This window comes from Physella acuta, unplaced genomic scaffold (genome assembly GCF_028476545.2).
Source record: "Physella acuta isolate Inbredline_101_S28 unplaced genomic scaffold, ASM2847654v3 ptg001255l, whole genome shotgun sequence".
In the NCBI taxonomy this organism is placed as follows: Eukaryota; Metazoa; Mollusca; class Gastropoda; family Physidae; genus Physella; species Physella acuta.
The window spans coordinates 75,001-94,815 of NW_026732770.1; the positions used below are offsets into that span (position 1 = coordinate 75,001).

The following is a 19,815-nucleotide window of genomic DNA, read 5'->3' on the forward strand; positions in this document are numbered from 1 at the left end:
AAAAGATCTAATTCTCTACCTTCTATCAAATTTTGAGTAATTTCCGTTGACCGGAAGTACTAATTTACGCTATTTCCGATTTCTCAAAAAAAAAAACGCATGTAAATTTATAAAGTACTAATAATATTGCGCACTATTATGCACATTTTGTTTTGGCGTTCGCCTGGTGCGCAATTCTTTTTTCTACTAGATTCTATTTTTAAAAGTTTAAGTAAACAAAAATCATGTCTATATTCCGAGTTGCCATCCCACGTAGTGCTATATTAGAAAATTCGAAAAAGTTTAGGAGAGATCACTCCCGGTTTATTGTAACTATCTTTATTATGTGTTTCTATGATCAAATGGTCGCAATACTGCTATTCCTAACCAGCTGGGAATAGCCTTGGCCATAAAAAAATACCTAAAATTAAGATTTAGTGAGTTTATCTACAAAGACAACTGAAAGTAGTCATTCATTAGTGTAGTTTAGTCATTTTTATTGTGTTTTTTGTAATTAAAAAATTATTTTTAAAAATTAGGTCTAGGGGGCCATTTATGAAGTCCACAAAAATATGGTTTTGATCCCCTCTGGTTACATATTTGGATATAGACTATCAATCTGACTACAGACCAGTTTAATTTTCAAAATCTGACCATAAACAAAAACGTTATGAATTTTTTTCCCAACCCTTTTGGCGCCCCCCTAGGGTCGGCGCCCCTGCCCCCCCAGCTATGCCTCTGTGTCTGACTCAGCAAAATTATACTTCAAGCAAAACTAGAGTAGAACCAGAGTTGAAAAAATGAAAGACAGGTATATTAAACTATTTTTAAAACAACAAGTAGGAGATTTTTTTGTACATTACATAAGAATACTGTTGTTAGTGTATCAAAACTAAAAGCCGGCAGATCGGGATGAAGAAATATAACATTGGCGTCAATGGGGGCAACGTGACCTACTTACGGTGACTACTTTCAAATGAGTATTTACTAATGTCAAAGTCGAAATATCCAAAAATAAATATAATTTCTATAAAAATGGGATGTATCTGCTTTGGAAACTTTCATTATTTAAATGGAAACTTTTCAAAAATCGCGTTTTTAACGCATTTGAAGTTAACCTTTACACAGCGGTAAGACCAAAGCAGAGACAGCATGCAATCAGATCGCTAAGCCATCAAAACAACTGGAAAACCATTCTACTTCTCATTTAACATTAGGAAATGACCTTTTAAACTTAATCAATTACCATAAATTAAAAACTTATTAGTATGCAAAACCAAATCTCGTGCGCCCGGTATCAGAAAGTAATGGGAGATTTCGGGTCATATTTTTACCATGATCTCGGCCAATACCGACAACCCTAATAATACGACTACATTAGAATATCTGGTAAAACTCCATTTTAGCGTATTTTATTCGCCGCTTCACATTCACATGAGGTTGAGCGTATTTCATTATCAACACAACCAAAGCACACAAAACGCTAGAAAAACACTAGGATTAGAGCCAGATATACTTTTTTTTTGATGAATGTGAGTTTTAATTAGAAAAGGTAAAAAAAAAAACATAAAAAAGCATTAGGACAGTTCGAATTGAATAGCGTGAAAAAAAATCCCTGCACTGTCGAGGGTTCACCATGAGTACATTGACTTTAATTAAAAACACTAGGATTAGAGCCAGATATACTTTTTTTTTGATGAATGTGAGTTTTAATTAGAAAAGGTAAAAAAAAAAACATAAAAAAGCATTAGGACAGTTCGAATTGAATAGCGTGAAAAAAAATCCCTGCACTGTCGAGGGTTCACCATGAGTACATTGACTTTAATTATCAGCATACGTCACAAACATACATGCATAGTCATAGCACATTCAATTCATAAAGAAATATATTAATAAGCCTTATGTTTTCCTAACGTTTTCGTGTGTTTTGGTTGTGTTTATAATAAAATACGCTCAACTGGAGGTGAACGTGAAGCAGGGAATAAAATACGCTAAAATGGAGTTTTACCGAATATCTATATCGAATATTTCTAAAAACTCGATTCCAACAGTGAGATTCGGCATTCTTCGAATCAAAACAGCGGAAGTCGGAATGCCTATATATTAGCGAGGCTTACTAACTTGAAAGCGTTCTTGGTTGCTAACCAAAACATGGCTACCACACCTTGGCCTACGATTGGGCAATTTTTTCTGCTTTGTTCGAGAGACCACCTTAACATTAACTTTAAAAATAATTATAACGCGAAAAATGGCGTTTTTTCGCGTATTTTAAGCAATCTAAAGATGACAAAGCTATTTTTGGCAGAATTTTTTTTTTGCTTCCGACATTGAAGGCCAAATGTAAACATGGGTACAGTTTGAGTAGCTTAAAAACTTTAAATAATGGCCTCTAAGGAAAACTGGATGCCTAGGTCGAGTATTATTAATTATTACATTGATCGTTTAGTGAAAAAAATTTGTAATTATTATGTTCTCCTTTTAAGAAATAGGCATCGCAAAAAGGTCACTGAAAGCATGTTATTTTTTATTGTGACGTCATCGCTATTGTTACGGAAGCTGTACAGTAGTATCCTCTCGCTGCTTTTATAATTGTGTTTTCTTTTCACTTGACACTCTTTTTCAGCTTATTTTGCTAGCGTTATTAGACTAATTAAGCCTAATTATGGATATTTCACCTGGCTTTTTTATTAGACTCTAAAAAGCCCTTAAACCACAACGATCTGTTATTTTTCATTTTTTTTGTGTTGATCCCTGGAATTTGTAGTGAGCGTTGGTCTTTGTGTGCTTATTTAGGCCTAATTATTTGTTTTCAAATTTGTTATAGCTTAATTAATTTGTCTTAATTCTTATTGCTTTCATAAATTTTAATTAGGTTAATTATAATATTATTTTCACTGGTCTTCGTTGATACATTTGTTAGACTTAGTAATGTTTATATTATATATAAATATATTAAAATTTTTTATTATATATTATTAAGATTTTAGAGGCCTGATAAATTAAATGATTTTAGCGCTGAGTCTAGGTTTACATTACTAATTAGTACTTAGTAAACCAAGTACAAATGGACTAGGACATGTGTGTGCTGTGCCCACGCTGTGGTGGGCGATGCCTCTCTCGATGACAAACCAGCGCGAGCGAGCGAGTCGTGTGTCACACTTGGCCTGTGTCGATGTTTGGAATGCATAGGCATAGGCCTAATTCTAGCTCTCGGGTGATCGATTTTAATGCGCTGACATTTGAAAAATCAAATAGACACACATCTTAATTAAATACATTTAATTTGAACTTTATATTAATCTAGGCCTACAATACTAATTATAACTTGGGATAACAAAGTACTTGGACTAGATTTAGCGCATGCTCACACTGTGCTGTGAGTTTTCTCTCGCTGGTTGACAAAAGAACGCAGGCGGGCTGGCGATGTTTGTAATTTGCATATATCTTCGCTCACAGGCGATAATTTTAATGCGATTGGCCTCTTTTTATTTTATAGGCCTAATTAATTGTATTTGATAGGCTAACTTTTCTGGTTGACAAATCTACGCGAGCGAGATGTCTGTCACGCGCACTGCCCGTGACGCTGGTGTTAGAATGCATTTCTCGCTAACTTGATCAATTTTAATGCTATTGCAGTTGTTTTTTTTTTTAAATAAATCAAATACTTACAAATCTTAACATTTTAAACTGAGCAACGACAAAATTTTGTAAATAACACACCTGTCCCAAGTCAAGTGAGAGAGGAGGGTTAGATTCATTTTACAATGACATCGCTATATTTTATGAATAGCCCTAATAAATTAAGCATTGCTAAAACACACTAGTTAATAAAACATGCACGGGATTGAATATCTTTAAAAAGATTAGATCTATACTATACTATAGGCCTATATTCTTAAACTTAAACATGTTTTTCATTAATTTGGGTTTAGTTTTCCTTTTTAAACACCCTTCCATTTAAAAAAAATTAAATCAAATATTTAAAAATTCTAGAACTAGATCTAGATCTAATTCCATCATGTGATTTTTATTCTGACGAAGACAGTGTCCATACGAATAGAAATGTGGTAATAAAATCAAATGTACTGTGCATATTCTGCTAAAATCAAATCAGCTGCAAGGTCCATCCTGCAGAGTTCTCCTCTACAGATAAACTCATGGTTGTCACGGATTATTTTGATTTGCAAAGCTGGGAGTGGCCAATTAATAAAAATCAGTAATTAAGCTCCAAATGAGTTTATCATCAACAAATTAAGTATTTGATAGATTTAAGATTGATCTTTCTTTAGTCTTCATTGGTAATGTTTAAGTAGAAAAATAACAAAATTTATAAGTTAATGAGCATTGCTACTAGATCTATATATTACTAGATCTATATAAATACTATTGCTACAACCCTATTTTTTTGCCTTTTCAATAGTTTAAGACAAAATTATGAAACATGCTTGTCTACTTTAAAAATGCAATAGCCGACGAGTCAAGCACGGGAACATGTATCTATCTTAATAGATATTTTTTATAGTATCATCCGACGCTAAATTAAAACTAGATCTAGAGTAACTTGGACTGGCCCGACTACGCGCCTCGAAACAAACAACTCCGTAACTCTCACTTTGAATACTAATTTTGCACTGTTATTTGAATGTTTTATACAGAAACATTATAATTGGTAGCAAATATGTCCATTTATAAGTCCATTTATATCAAACTTTGATCCATTGAATTACCCACATTGGGATATGAGCAATTAAAAGCAACCCGTCATGTAGGAGGCCATTTTTATGTTGCCAGGACAAGCATAGCCTCCTCCCGACTTAGCGTCTTTTTAAAACAATGTTTATTTTTTTTTCAGAAAAAATGATTTGAAATTGAATGGGATAGGCTACAGAACATATATTTTTTTATAAAAAATGCTATTTTCTTTACTAAATACATTTTTTTTGGGGTAGTCGTAAGGAGGATGAAAATTTACGTGTTTTGCCTGGAAACCATTACCTATAGTAAACCATACCAGAGTAATTATTCAAGCATTTTATTGGGAAGAGTTATCTCCCCTACTATTTTTTTCCCATTGTTATAAATTATATTATTTTTGGCATTTAAAAACAAATACACACTGAAACACAAAACTAAACACATAAAATATTAATAGTACAAGATTATTTATTCAACTGAGCTGAAAAAAAACAGCAAAAAATGACTTAGTCGGATGGAGGAAAGACCAGTCGTTTGGAGGCAAAACCGGGAAAATTTTAGTCGGGTCCAGGACAACTGGGTTGTCTGTTTCGGGGGCATATATTTAAAAGTTATATTGCGAATGGAAAAAAAGGGAATAGGGCCCTACATATTTTTATTCTTCTTTGGATGGAGAGTATTTCTATGCTTTGGTTTTCATTCTATGTCAAATAGTAACAAAATTAGGTGTCTCGAACCGGAAAGGAGTCTCCGTTTCGGGCTAAGGGTGTCCAGGCCTGGTAAAGTTACTCTAGAATCTATACTATTTAAATTTAAAACTAAGGCCTAAGAAGGGCGCCTCTAAGGCCTAAGGTTTTTACCAATTTTCGGTAATCTATCGTTTTAGGTACGTAAAATCGCCCGCGACTAGTAATGTGAAAAACAGGTGACTCCTTAAATTTTAATAATTATTTCACATTTTGCGGAGGATTTATGTTTTGAAAAATACAAAAATATTTCCTTCTTTCATTTATGTATCTGTTTTTTATTTTTTATAGTTTTTAAACAATTGAATTAAAACTTTTCAGTAATAAAAGAAGACTAGCAATGTTTCCAACAGATGCTACAATGCTCATTTACTATAGCAGACATCTTGTTTACGTTTGTTTTCATGTAAACTTATAGCAGATTCAGGGGAAGCCACTCTATTTTACAAATGGCTGCTGTAGCAAATCTTGCTCGCAAACACTGCTGTTTAAAGTTAATTTCTGGCCTATATTGATATGTTTAGCCATTGATTTAGGTTTTTATTCATTTATCTATAATATTTCACACAAATATATCACAATGTACTTCTATTAAAGCCTTGACAATGTGGTAACTTTTTCGGACATTACTAGCAGCGGGCGATTTTACGTACCTAAAACGATAGATTACCCAATTTTCGGTAATCTATCGTTTTGGGTACGTAAAATCGCCCGCGGCTATTAATGTACGAAAACGTTACCTCATTGTCAAGGCTTTAATAGAAGTGTATTGTGATATGTTTGTGTCAAATATTATAGATAGGCTGAATGAATAATAAACATAAATCAATGGCTAAATATATCAATACAGGACAGCAGTGTCTGCAAGCAAGATTTGCTATATAAAAAGCGGCCATTTGTAAAATAGAGTGACTTCCGCCTGAATCTCGCGCTATAAGTCAATAAAAATAATCTTTAACAAGATGGCTGCTATAGTAAATGAGCATGGTTGCATCTGTTGGAAACATCGCTGGTGTTCATTTATTAGGTTGAATTATGGATTTTTTAAAATAAAATATTCTGTTATTTTAAATACACCATTAACTTCCTTACCCCTTAAGAGAACATTTGACACCACATTTAAATATCTAGCTTACTCGGTTGACAAGAAAAGCGAGAATTTAAAAATTATCTTAAAATGGAAAATGAACGAGGAAACAGCATTCTTACTCCTCGACTGGCATAACATTACGTCGTGGACTTGTGTGCACGAGATTTTAATTCCCGCCATGGTAATTGTGTCAGCTTAGGTAATTTACTCAACTGGTTGATAATAAAACTAGATCTAGTTATTTTATTATTTATTAAGTTCTACTCTACATGTTATTCATACCATTTTATGAAATAATGAACACCTGCATAAATCAAATGACCATAATAAATATTTTTATTTCAAATTCTAATTTTCTAATTTTAAATAATAAATATGCTGACATTCATACATGGTATTAGTGTATTTTTTTTTTACATTACATTTTTTTTCATCTTGAAAGCATGACGTATGTGATTTTTTTTAAAAATAAAATCTCCAAACATCGTCACTCGCGTGATTGCTTGCTTACGTTTACTATCCCATGGATGAAAAATCCCACCATGGTCACGGGGTCACCGTGACTTCAGCAGGCCTATAGTACACGTCATAGAATGAACACGCGTACACGAGATGGTCGGTGTCTTCACTTCTCTCTCTCTTCCCCCCCCCCCTTCTTCAAGCAAATTGAAAAACAGACCTACTTCCCTACTTCTGGACATTTTTTAAAAAGTTTGGTCATTTTTTTTTTTTTTAAAGTTCCATATCAGGCATGCTAGATTATTTTTTTAAACTAGATCTGTCTACGTCTAGCTTAAAAAAATAAATAAATAAACGCTTAAAATGCCCGTAAACAGATTATTTAGCGCCAAAAAAAAAAAAGGCCGCTGAACGAGAATTTTTTTCAAATACACAGCAATGAAAAAGGCTAACGGCCGATCAATTAAGTCTAAAAATCGCCCGTAATTAGGCCTAGCTCTGAAAAAGGCCACTGAACGAGCATCACTAATTATATAAACGAATAGGCCACGCAGCGTTGACGAGGTTAACCACCGGTCACGAATTAAATTCAATGCAGCTACTGTCGGCCCACAGTGAAGAAAAAAATCAATATACTAATAAAATTACTAATACAATAATAATGTCCATAATTTTACTTTTTCCGCACATGCTACAATTGAATTATAATTAAAATACTAGACTTAACAGTTCATTCCGCAAAAAACAAAAACTAGTTGTTTCTGTCTGGCAACTAGCGTAACAATGACGCAACGTTACTAAAAATAGCAGAGAGAAATTGTCGCATGGTTACTTACGGGGTAATTGGATTTTTGGTAAAGATCATCCATAATACTGTAAATATACATGGTAAATATCTCAATTATATATTAATCTACTGTTATACGGGCCGTTTTCCCGGTTATACTGTCGTTTTTGGCCGCGGTTCAGTTTATACGGAGAGTGCTCCACTAGAAATCCTCTCATTATTTACATCTACAATTCTAGCGATTTTTTCTGGCATTCTAATGCATATTATCCATATTATTAGCATCTTGTGTTAAAATAATGATAAGAATGTGCGAGATTAACAGCTTTTTCATTTGTCGTGGATAGGACCCCTAAAATAAACGTAAAAACCGTCAGAAAACGACGCGTGACATTTCAGGGTCAGAGGTCAATCCAGCCATCTAAGCAATGAGGCGGCCTAATAAAAGGCATTAAAAGGGGAGAAAATTGGGTAATCTATCGTTTTAGGTACGTAAAATCGCCCGCGACTAGTAATGTGAAAAACAGGTGACTCCTTGCAACCATCTAAGCAATGAGGCGGCCTATCATTTATTACTGAAAAGTTTTAACTCAATTGTTTAAAAATCAGGTAGATCTACATAAATGAAACAAGGAAACATTTTTGTATTTTTCAAGACATAAATCCTCCTCAAAATGTGAAATAATTATTAAAATGCAAGGAGTCACCTGTTTTTCACATTACTAGTCGCGGGCGATTTTACGTACCTAAAACGATAGATTACCCAATTTTCTCCCCTTTTAATGCCTTTTATTAGGCCGCCTCATTGCTTAGATGGCTGGATTGACCTCTGACCCTGAAACGTCACGCGTCGTTTTCTGACGGTTTTTACGTTTATTTTAGGGGTCCTATCCACGACAAATGAAAAAGCTGTTAATCTCGCACATTCTTATCATTATTTTAACACAAGATGCTAATAATATGGATAATATGCATTAGAATGCCAGAAAAAATCGCTAGAATTGTAGATGTAAATAATGAGAGGATTTCTAGTGGAGCACTCTCCGTATAAACTGAACCGCGGCCAAAAACGACAGTATAACCGGGAAAACGGCCCGTATAACAGTAGATTAATATATAATTGAGATATTTACCATGTATATTTACAGTATTATGGATGATCTTTACCAAAAATCCAATTACCCCGTAAGTAACCATGCGACAATTTCTCTCTGCTATTTTTAGTAACGTTGCGTCATTGTTACGCTAGTTGCCAGACAGAAACAACTAGTTTTTGTTTTTTGCGGAATGAACTGTTAAGTCTAGTATTTTAATTAAAATTCAATTGTAGCATGTGCGGAAAAAGTAAAATTATGGACATTATTATTGTATTAGTAATTTTATTAGTATATTGATTTTTTTCTTCACTGTGGGCCGACAGTAGCTGCACTGAATTTAATTCGTGACCGGTGGTTAACCTCGTCAACGCCGCGTGGCCTATTCGTTTATATAATCAGTGATGCTCGTTCAGTGGCCTTTTTCAGAGCTAGGCCTAATTACGGACGATTTTTAGACTTAATTGATCGGCCGTTAGCCTTTTTCATTGCTGCGTATTTTTAAAAAAAATGCTCGTTCAGCGGCCTTTTTTTTTTGGCGCTAAATAATCTGTTTACGGGCATTTTAAGCGTTTATTTATTTATTTTTTTAAGCTAGACATAGACAGATCTAGTTAAAAAAAAATAATCTAGCATGCCTGATATGGAACTTTAAAAAAAAAAATGACCGAACTTTTTAAAAAATGTCCAGAAGTAGGGAAGTAGGTCTGTTTTTCAATTTGCTTGAAGAAGGGGGGGGGGGGGAAAGAGAGAGAGAAGTGAAGACACCGACCATCTCGTGTACGCGTGTTCATTCTATGACGTGTACTATAGGCCTGCTGAAGTCACGGTGACCCCGTGACCGTGGTGGGATTTTTCATCCATGGGATAGTAAACGTAAGCAAGCAATCACGCGAGTGACGATGTTTGGAGATTTTTTTTTTTTAAAAAAATCACATACGTCATGCTTTCAAGATGAAAAAAAATGTAATGTAAAAAAAAAAAATACACTAATACCATGTATTAGGTTGAATTATGGATTTTTTAAAATAAAATATTCTGTTATTTCAAATACACCATTAAGTTCCTTACCCCTTAAGAGAACATTTGACACCACATTTAAATATCTAGCTTATTCGGTTGACGAGAAAAAAGATAATTTGAAAATTTAGCTAGAATGGAAAATGAATGACAAAACAAGAATCTTGCTCCTGGACCGGCATAACATGACGCCGTGAACTTGTGTGCACGAGCTTTTAATTCCCGCCATGGTAATTGCGTCAGCTTAGGTCATTTACTCACCGGAAAATAACAAAAAGCAACTGGTTGATAATAAAACTTAGATCTAGTTATTTTATTATTTATTAAATTCTACTCTACATTTTATTCATACCATTTTAAGAAATAATGAACACCTACATAAATCAAACGACCATAATAAATATTTTTATTTCAAATTCTAATTTTAAATAATAAATATGCATAAAATAATATGATAGTAATAGTTAAGATAGTTTATAAATGCAAATACATTTTACACTCAATCACATTATATTGAGTCAACAGTGTGGCAGCTGAGGTTCATACATGGTATTAGTGTCTTTTTTTTTTACATTACATTTTTTTCATCTTGAAAACATGACGTATGTGATTTTTTTTAAAAATAAAATCTCCAAACATCGTCACTCGCGTGATTGCTTGCTTATGTTTACTATCCTGTGGATGAAAAATCCCACCACGGTCGCGGGGTCACCGTGACTTCAGCAGGCCTACAGTACACGTCATAGAATGAACACGCGTACACGAGATGGTCGGTGTCTTCACTTCTCTCTCTCCCCCCCCCCCCCCCCCTCTTCTTCAAGCAAATTGAAAAAGAGACCTACTTCCCTACTTCTGGTCATTTTTTTTAGTTCGGTCATTTTTTTTTTAAGTTCGGATATCAGGCATGCTAGACAGCCAGCTGTATAAAAAAAATATTTTTTAAACTAGATCTACGTCTAGCTTAAAAAAATAAATAAATAAACGCTTAAAATGCCCGTAAACAGATTATTATGCGCCAAAAAAAAAGGCCGCTGAACGAGCATTTTTTACAATACGCAGCAATGAAAAAGGCTAACGGCCAATCAATTAAGTCTAAAAATCGCCCGTAATTAGGCCTAGCTCTGAAAAAGGCCACTGAACGAGCAACACTGATTATATAAACGAATAGGCCACGCGGCGTTGACGAGGTCAACCACCGGTCACGAATGCAGCAACGGTCGGCCCACAGTGAAGAAAAAATCAATATACTAATAAAATTACTAATACAATAATAATGTCTATAATTTTACTTTTTCCACACATGCTACAATTGATTTATAATTAAAATACTAGACTTAACAGTTCATTCCGTAAAAAACAAAAACTAGTTGTTTCAGTCTGGCAACTAGCGTAACAATGACGTCATGATACTTAAAATAGCGGATAGAAATGTCAGCGTGGGTACCTCATCCTCGAGGAAGATTTTAGAAAAAGTAATCAAAAATACTGTAAATATACATGATAAATATATCAATTATATATTAATGTACAGTTAGTCGAGCCGTTTTCCCCGTTAGTCGGTCGTTTTTGGCGGCGGTTCAGTTTTTACGGAGAGTGCTCCACTAGAAATCCTCTCATTATTTACAACCACGAATCTTGCGATTTTTTCTGGCATTCTAAGGCATATTATCCATTTTATTAGCAATTTGCATTAAAATAATGATGAGAATTTGCGATATAAACAGTTTTTTCATTTGTCGTGGATGGGACCCCTAAAATAAACGGAAAAACCGTCAGAAAACGATGCGTGACGTTTCAGGGTCAGAGGTCAATCCTGCCATCTAAGCAATGCGCCAGACTACCATGTATGAACCTCAGATGCCACACTATTAATTTATAAACTATCATAACTATTACTATCATATCATTTTAAGCATATTTATTATTTAAAATTAGAATTTGAAATTAAAATATTTATTATGGTCATTTGATTTATGCAGGTGTTCATTATTTCATAAAATGGTATGAATAACATGTAGAGTAGAACTTAATAAATAATAAAATAACTAGATCTAGATCTAGTTTTATTATCAACCAGTTGCTTTTTGTTATTTTCCGGTGAGTAAATTACCTAAGCTGACGCAATTACCATGGCGGGAATTAATAGCTCGTGCACACAAGTCCACGACGTAATGTTATTGTTATGCCGGTCGAGGAGTAAGAATGCTGTTTCCTCGTTCATTTTCCATTTTAAGATAATTTTTAAATTCTTTTTTTTCTTGTCAACCGAGTAAGCTAGATATTTAAATGTGGTGTCAAATGTTCTCTTAAGGGGTAAGGAAGTTAATGGTGTATTTAAAATAACAGAATATTTTATTTTAAAAAATCCATAATTCAACCTACCTTTTATAATTAAAAAATAATTTTGATGTTTTCATCAAAATACCTAAATTCAGATCTAGACTCTTCTACTTACCTTTACATGAAACCGCTCTATTTTTTTTAAAAATCTAGATCTAGAGTCTAGATTTAAAGCTGGAATAAAATATTGAAATTCAAAATAAGTCAGGACCAGGTTCACTCATTCGTCTTGGTGTACATGACTTTTCTAACGTCAACACAAAAAAGCTACCAGATAAAAATTTCGAAAAGTAGGCTAGCTAGAATCTAGATACAGATAGGGCCTTTAGATCTAGATTTGGAGCTAGGCCTAGGGAAGCTTTTTTACTTATTAAGCCAACCAGACTTATTTATTTACTAGGCATACTGCCTAGTTTACAGGTGCTGGAGCAGCAGGTGTACTCTTAGACTCTTTGAGACAGACTGATAGAATCACCTTCACTTCTTGAGTTGGACCTCTTTCTCTCAGCTTTACGCTCCTTAGCTTCCTTCATTCTCTGTGCTAACAATTTGGTGTAGGCCTCCTCTGCCTGTTTTTTCCCTTTTCCTGACCACCCTCTTCTTTTTAGCGCAATTTCCATACGGACAATTGCGATTATTAACTCGTCATTTCTGGATGGATGAATGGATGTATGAATGAATGGATGGATGTGTGTCCGCAGCTTTAAGTGGTATCTCCTCCTCAACGAAGCAATATCGAGGACTAGTTCCAACAGCAAATATGTTAAGCAAGTTCCAAGGATGATTGTGGGCCAAAAATTCCCGGAATTCCTTCCTGGATTTCCCGGAAAAGCCAAAAAACCTTTTTTAAAATGCAGTTTTTGCTCCATATCTAGGCAACCAGACCATTTAGCGATTTGAAACATTTACCAATCGATTCCTGCCATAATTTAGAACAATATTGCCGAAGAAAGTTTTCAAAAATATCCTTTCGTTCGGTTACAAAAATTTTTTTTTAATTATTTAAAATGAGCATCGTGTAGGCCTAGGATGATATTTTAAACTGAGTATCTTGTAGGCCTACTCGTTAAAATAAAACTATTTCCGTTGATATAGGTTAATATAGTTTTTTTTTACTTATTAATTCAAACGTTATTTTTGTACCCTATTAATTTATTTATAATTTATATGAGAGTGATAGGGAGTTACAATTACAAGGTTTTGTTTCGCTAGGCCTAATCATTTTTTCACATTTTTTAAAAACAAACTTGATCACTATCTATTTTTAGATAACATAAGGAAATTGCGCTTAAATTGTCACTAGACTTTTTATTAACTTGTTTAATGCTGCACGGAAAGACGACTGGGGTCACAAGTCGCTGAAATTTAGGGGCTTTGCTCTTGGCTTTCTTGCCTTCTTTCTCTGGAAAGGGTCTCCTAACAATATATTGTTTAATTAACAACATATTCTTTAGATAGATATTAGAGATCTTTCTGAATTTGTTTGCTCGCTGTGGACCAAGTCTAAGTTAGAGTGCTTAAGTTTAAACAGTCTGAGTAATTTCAAGTCAAAGCATGAGTCAAAGAGTTAACGTAATATTCACATACTCAAAAGGTGATTAGAACTGTAAAGGCTTCCTTTAAAATAGTAGAACTCTAATATAATATTTAATTAACTTTTGAAATTAAATTTTATAATTTAATTGCGATACATAACTTAATTTATAACGATTTTTTTATTTAAACGAATGCTATAATTTGTGGCTTTCTGTTTTTGTTGAAAATAGTAAAAAGAATTTAAAAAGAATTACTTTAAAAGCTAGGCCTATCTCCCCTGCACATACACCAAATGACGTAGTCTGTTTACTTTTCACAAACATTAATGTTAATGTTTATATAAGAAAATACGGCATCTGGACACGAGTGTAGGAAAAAAAAGTCACAGGAAAAAAAGTCACAGGAAAAAAGTCACAAATGTATATTTGCATGGAATTTGTTAATACTTGTATGTATTAAATATTCAGAGAGTGCAAATTAACTTAGGATTAATTAAAAGTAATGTAATGTGTGTAGGCTGTATACGCATAGTAATTTTTATAATTCACCTAAAAATATTTAGTAAGAATTATGTAGATTGTAATTATGTTAAACATAATATTTATAGCATTTAATAGAAAGTCCATGTTTTCATCGTGTTTTTTTTTAAAATTAAATTACCGTGAAATGGTAAGGTCATCTGAATTACTGCCCTCAACTCATCGCAACAATAGTTATGCTTAGTTCAACCACCTTTACTGCCCACATTTATCACGATCATTACATAACAAAACTTAGGATCAAAACAGAGAGCCCACAAGGTTCAAAGGCTGTCATCGATGCAAAATGTCAACAACACAAAATATGTTCGGACAATGCCTACTGAGGGGAGGCCGACCAGAGAATAGCCTACGGCGAAACATATGCAAAACACAATGATGTGACTAAATTTCTTTTATAGTTAACTCTTCTACTGCTTATTTAACTAAATACGTAACAAAAGTTGAGATTGTTGTGTAAATTATCTTAGAGTATTTTTACTTAAAATTTTTATAAACCATAATGCTTTTAACGTCTATAAATAATTTATGCTATTAAAAAATACAACCCACAACAATAAACATACAAAATTTTACAATTCTTAACAAATAAATCAAAATATTTCTTAAAAGATTTTTGTGACTTTTTTTCTGTGACTTTATTTCTGTGACTTTTTTTCCGATAAAATTTTTCCATTGTGACTTTTTTTCCGTGACTTTTTTCCTGGCAAAAACTGTGACTTTTTACTGTGTTTTTTTCCCAGTGACTTTTTTCCGTTCACCCTGGACACATCTAACGGCCCTAAGGCGTTTTTCCGAAGGTAATAAAGTATTTTGTTACCCTCCAGGGTCGGTCTACGACCTCACAAAATATTAGGGGGATCGTTCGGCAATTTTTGTATTTAAAAGTCAATGTAATATCTATCTATCTATCTATCTATCTATCTATCTATCTATCTATCTATCTATCTATCTATCCATCCATCCATCCATCCATCCATCCATCCATCCATCCATCCATCCATCCATCTATATATATATATATATATATATATATATATATATAAGTATCTATATATATATATATATATATATGTATATATATGTATATATACCTGTTACCTGTGTGTTTATTAATCATCATAAACCCGGCATTGCCCACCCAAACCACAACCAACCAAAACCTAAACAACAAAACGCAAACATAACGCTAACACAATTACAAATACAAACGAAAACAAAAACCTAACAACAAACCCAACCACAACCACAAACACCAATACAAACACAAAGAAAAAACAAACAAAAAAGCAAACGAAAACAAAAACCTAACAACAAACCCAACCACAACCACAAACACCAATACGAACACAAAGAAAAAAAAACGAAAAAGCAAACGAAAACAAACCAAATTCAAACGCAAAACCAACCACAAACACAAACCCAAAGAAAAAAACACAAACGAAAACGAAAAAAGAAAGAACAAAAACGAACCAAATCAAAACGCAACCACTAACGCAAACCCAACCTAAACACAAAGAAAACACTAACGCGAACATAAACGCAAAGTGCTCACAGTCTAGCCTGGGGCGGAATCGCCTGTTTCAGCTTAATAAACGACTATAGTACCCCAACTTATTAATAGTCTTTTGCACTCACTTAAACGAACGTAGGCGCCAAACCGAACACGGGAGGCCCGGGGCCCCAAATAGCACCCTGTCTGGGCACCAGAGGACGCCCGGATTCGATTCACTTAAAGACTAAAGTAACCTTTCTTATCCATACTCTATCGCACTGTTTAAATCGAAATTATGCACCATAGCGCTCACAGGATAGCCCAGAGCGCCAAATTGAACCTTGGTGGGGCGCCGGCGGACGCGCCTGTTTCAATTTAATGAACAATTATAATACTCCAAGCTTAACAGTAAAATACCTACAACATTTGCACTTGATCAATCCCCGCTAATTGTGTAATTATTTTTTTCCCAACACCAAAAAAAGTAATAAAAAGTAAATTCTTTACAATTAATGCAATGTTTTTTAAAGGGGAGTAATTGTGTTTTCCTAATTTATCAAAGGGAAGTAAATGCTAAAGGACTAAATATAAATAATTTTCAGACATAATTAGAATTTTCGTAAAAGATGATATTTTTAAAAAATTGAGTTTAATGAACATGCCGACAATTATTACTATCAGTTTGAAAAATGAAAATTACTTCCCAACACTTTCAATAGTAATTTTTTAACTCATAAATTTAGGCTATGAGCACGATAATAATCTAACACTTAAATCCATCGAAGTATGTCCACGACAAAAAAACTTATTACATGTTACATACAGAATTGAGCTTTATATATATGTATGTATATATATATATATATATATATATATATATATATATATATATATATATATATATATATATATATATATATATATATATATATATATATATATATATATATATCGCCGTGAAACTTAGGGAAGTTGGTGAGAATATTCCTGGGGAGGATTCTGCGGAATCACGTGTGTCAAGATCGGATGACAAAGCAGGGTTCGGCGAGGTCGCGTTGGTAAAGCTCATGGTTGCTAAACCGAAAAATCTCGAGTTCGAACCCTCGTGCAGATGAGGCTCGTTAGCTGGGGACAGCCACTCTTCTAGGAGTGACAACTCTAAAATCAAATAACTGTTGCCTTGTAGTTTGTTCTTGGTTGGACAAATATTGGAGTCAATGGTCTCAATGGCGCATAACCAATTGACACGTATACTTAATTGTGTCGGAGGGGATCCCTTCCAACACTAAAATTACGAACGAAGAAGAAGAAGATGATGACAATGGATGTGACAACGAATTCGACTTAATTGGATGCTTTATTATTATTATTTCGTCACAGATCGAAACGGGCGAGCGAAATTTCGGGCACTTCTAACCGATCAATTTCTCTGAAATTCGGCACGTGGGTCAAGACTTGAAGACAATGCAATAAAGATTGACTCAATTGGTTGCCTAATTAATTTTTTATGGATTAATTTACATTTTCTGCTACTATTCCGCACTATTATACTCGCATCATGTTCATTCGGTGCGCAATAGTTTTTAGTCAGGCTACTCTGTTGTATCAAAATTTAGATAAGTACTAAAAAGTACTGAAAAAAAATCATTAAAAAGCTTTTAATTACAAGCTTTTAGATAATCATGCACCAAAAAGGAGAAAATTAATGATTTTCCTTAAATAAATAATTTGTGCACTACTATTTGAATAACTACATTTTTAAAAAAATTCTTTCATACGGAATTGAACTTTATATATTAGAATAATTAGATTGAATACCTTAACTAAAATTTAGAAAGCGATCCACACTTTTCTGAATATTTAATTAAATAGCACTGCATAATTTAATATTTAAAGAAAATCATTTATTTTAGTGCATAATTATATAAAAGCTTGTTATTATAACGTTTTTATGCATTTATTTTTATTTTTTACTTTCTCGTATATACGAAGTATAGAGAAAGTCTTGTAATCGTGCAAAAAAAAAAAAAATCGAGATTTTTACAAATCTCGACGTTTTACATCTCACTGATACGGAAAAACATAATTTTGCAATCTTGTCCGTATGTCTGTGTGTCTGTGTGTGTAAACACGATTACTTGAGTACCGTTACAGCGAGGTTGCTGAAATTTCATATATAAGTATTTTATCAAAATCGTAGATCCGTATCAACTTTTGAGCGATTTCCGATAACCGGAAGTGGTACTTTATCTACTTTGAGTTTTTCAAAAGCCTATAACTTGAGTACTATTTGAGATAGATAAATGAAATTTCAAATGTAAGTAAAAGATCTAATTTTCTACCTTCTGTCAAATTTTGAGTAATTTCAGTTGACAGGAAGTACTAATTTATGCTATTTCCGATTTCTCAAAAAACGCATGTAAATTTATAAAGTACTAATATTACTAACGAGCCGACCCGCTGCGTATCATACGCCGCTATTTGGTTGTTTTTTTTTTCTACTTTTCAGTAATTCATAATTTGTAAATTCGACAGTACCAATGCTGCCGCTGAAAATATTTGCTTAAAAACACTAAACCCCCCTCCCCCCCCCCCCCCACGTGAAAGCAGCCTCCTCTTAGTTACCTCCTGTAAGTTCAAAATCGTTTCAAACTAAATTATCTGCCCCTAATAGCCGTCACCAAACCCTTCTCTATGATTGTAAAATGTAAACAGCGTGAACCACAGCTCACCAGGCCATGTGAGGGGGTGGGGGGGGGGTGGTAGCGATAGAGAGGAAGAGAGGGGACTGTAAGGAGCGGTTGCAGCTTGTTTTCTAATGTCTCCCAGAAGATAATTATATATACGAGCCGACCCGCAGCGTATCATACGCCGCTATTTAGTTGTTTTATTTTCTACTTTTCAGTAATTCATAATTTGTAAATTCGACGGTACCAATGCTGCCACTGAAAATATTTGCTTTAAAACACTAGGCCCCCCCCCCCACACTTTCCCCTAAAATCAGAGATTTTTCTAAACAGACTAATACACTTATACGACTTATACACATTACATGTTGTTGTAATATGATTTAATAAAGAAAAAACAAAGACATTTTTTAAAAAAAAGCCATAAATGTGTATCCCATGTTCGTACTGTGTTTGTATATATATATATATATATATATATATATATATATATATATATATATATATATATATATATATATATATATATATACGCGCGCCTTGCTGCCCCCTCTCTTCTCTCTAAGCTTATCCCTACCACCCCCACATGGTCTGGTGAGCTGTGGTTCACGCTAAATGTTTACAATCGTAGAGCCGGGTTTAGTGACGGCTATTAGGGGCAGATAATTTAGTTTGAAACTATTTTAAACTTAGGGGAGTTAAGAGGAGGCTGTTTTCAAGGGGGGGGGGGAAGGAGGGTGGGGGGGGGTATCGTACTTAACGACCCGCTGATAGTGTTTTAAAGCAAATATTTTCACTGGCAGCATTGGTACTATCGAATTCACAAATTATGAATTACTGAAAAGTAGAAAATAAAACAACTAAATAGCGGCTTATGAATATGATACGCCGCGGGTCGGCTCGTTTACTATATTTAACTAGACAAGGTGACACCGCTTGGACCTAACTGAACTCGTTTGGCAAGTAGCATTTTCTTTGACATAAACAAGTGTCTGAATGATTTGGGCATTCGAAAGTATCGGTCAAATGTTGGTCAGTTTTAAAATTGTAACGAATTGCTAAACAAAATTCTTCTATTTAATAGAAAAAAAGGGGAATACTGATTGTGTTAAGTAGATCTAGATCTATCTTATGTTTATATCGACTTGTTTACCAAAGAGCCTTTCTGCGCATTGCAGATCTAGAATAGGCCTAGGCCTATAGTACATCTACTTGTGCATCACGTGAAAGCACGGAAGTTTTCCGCCTGGTCGCAGAGAGTTAGGGGCCTAGCCAATCAAATACACTGTAAAGGAAGTATCCGGGTGTGTTGGTCTAGGTCATGTAATTTCTTCCGGATTGGTTAAAA

The 19,815-nt window shown here is 33.9% G+C and overlaps 1 protein-coding gene across 2 annotated transcripts in view; it reads right to left on the reverse strand.

Annotated features, from left to right (window-relative positions):
- Positions 1-19,731, reverse strand: part of LOC131957667 (oxygen-dependent coproporphyrinogen-III oxidase) — a 60,000-nt gene extending 40,269 nt beyond the window's left edge. Inside the window, exon 1 of one of the 2 annotated variants that reach the window (XM_059322406.1) lies at positions 19,621-19,731. The gene's annotated coding sequence lies outside the window, so the exon portion shown is untranslated. Of the gene's footprint in view, positions 1-12,325; positions 12,474-19,620 lie in introns of those variants that run through there. The other variant, XM_059322405.1, reaches the window with a different exon arrangement.
- Between the last annotated feature and the right edge of the window lie 84 nt (positions 19,732-19,815).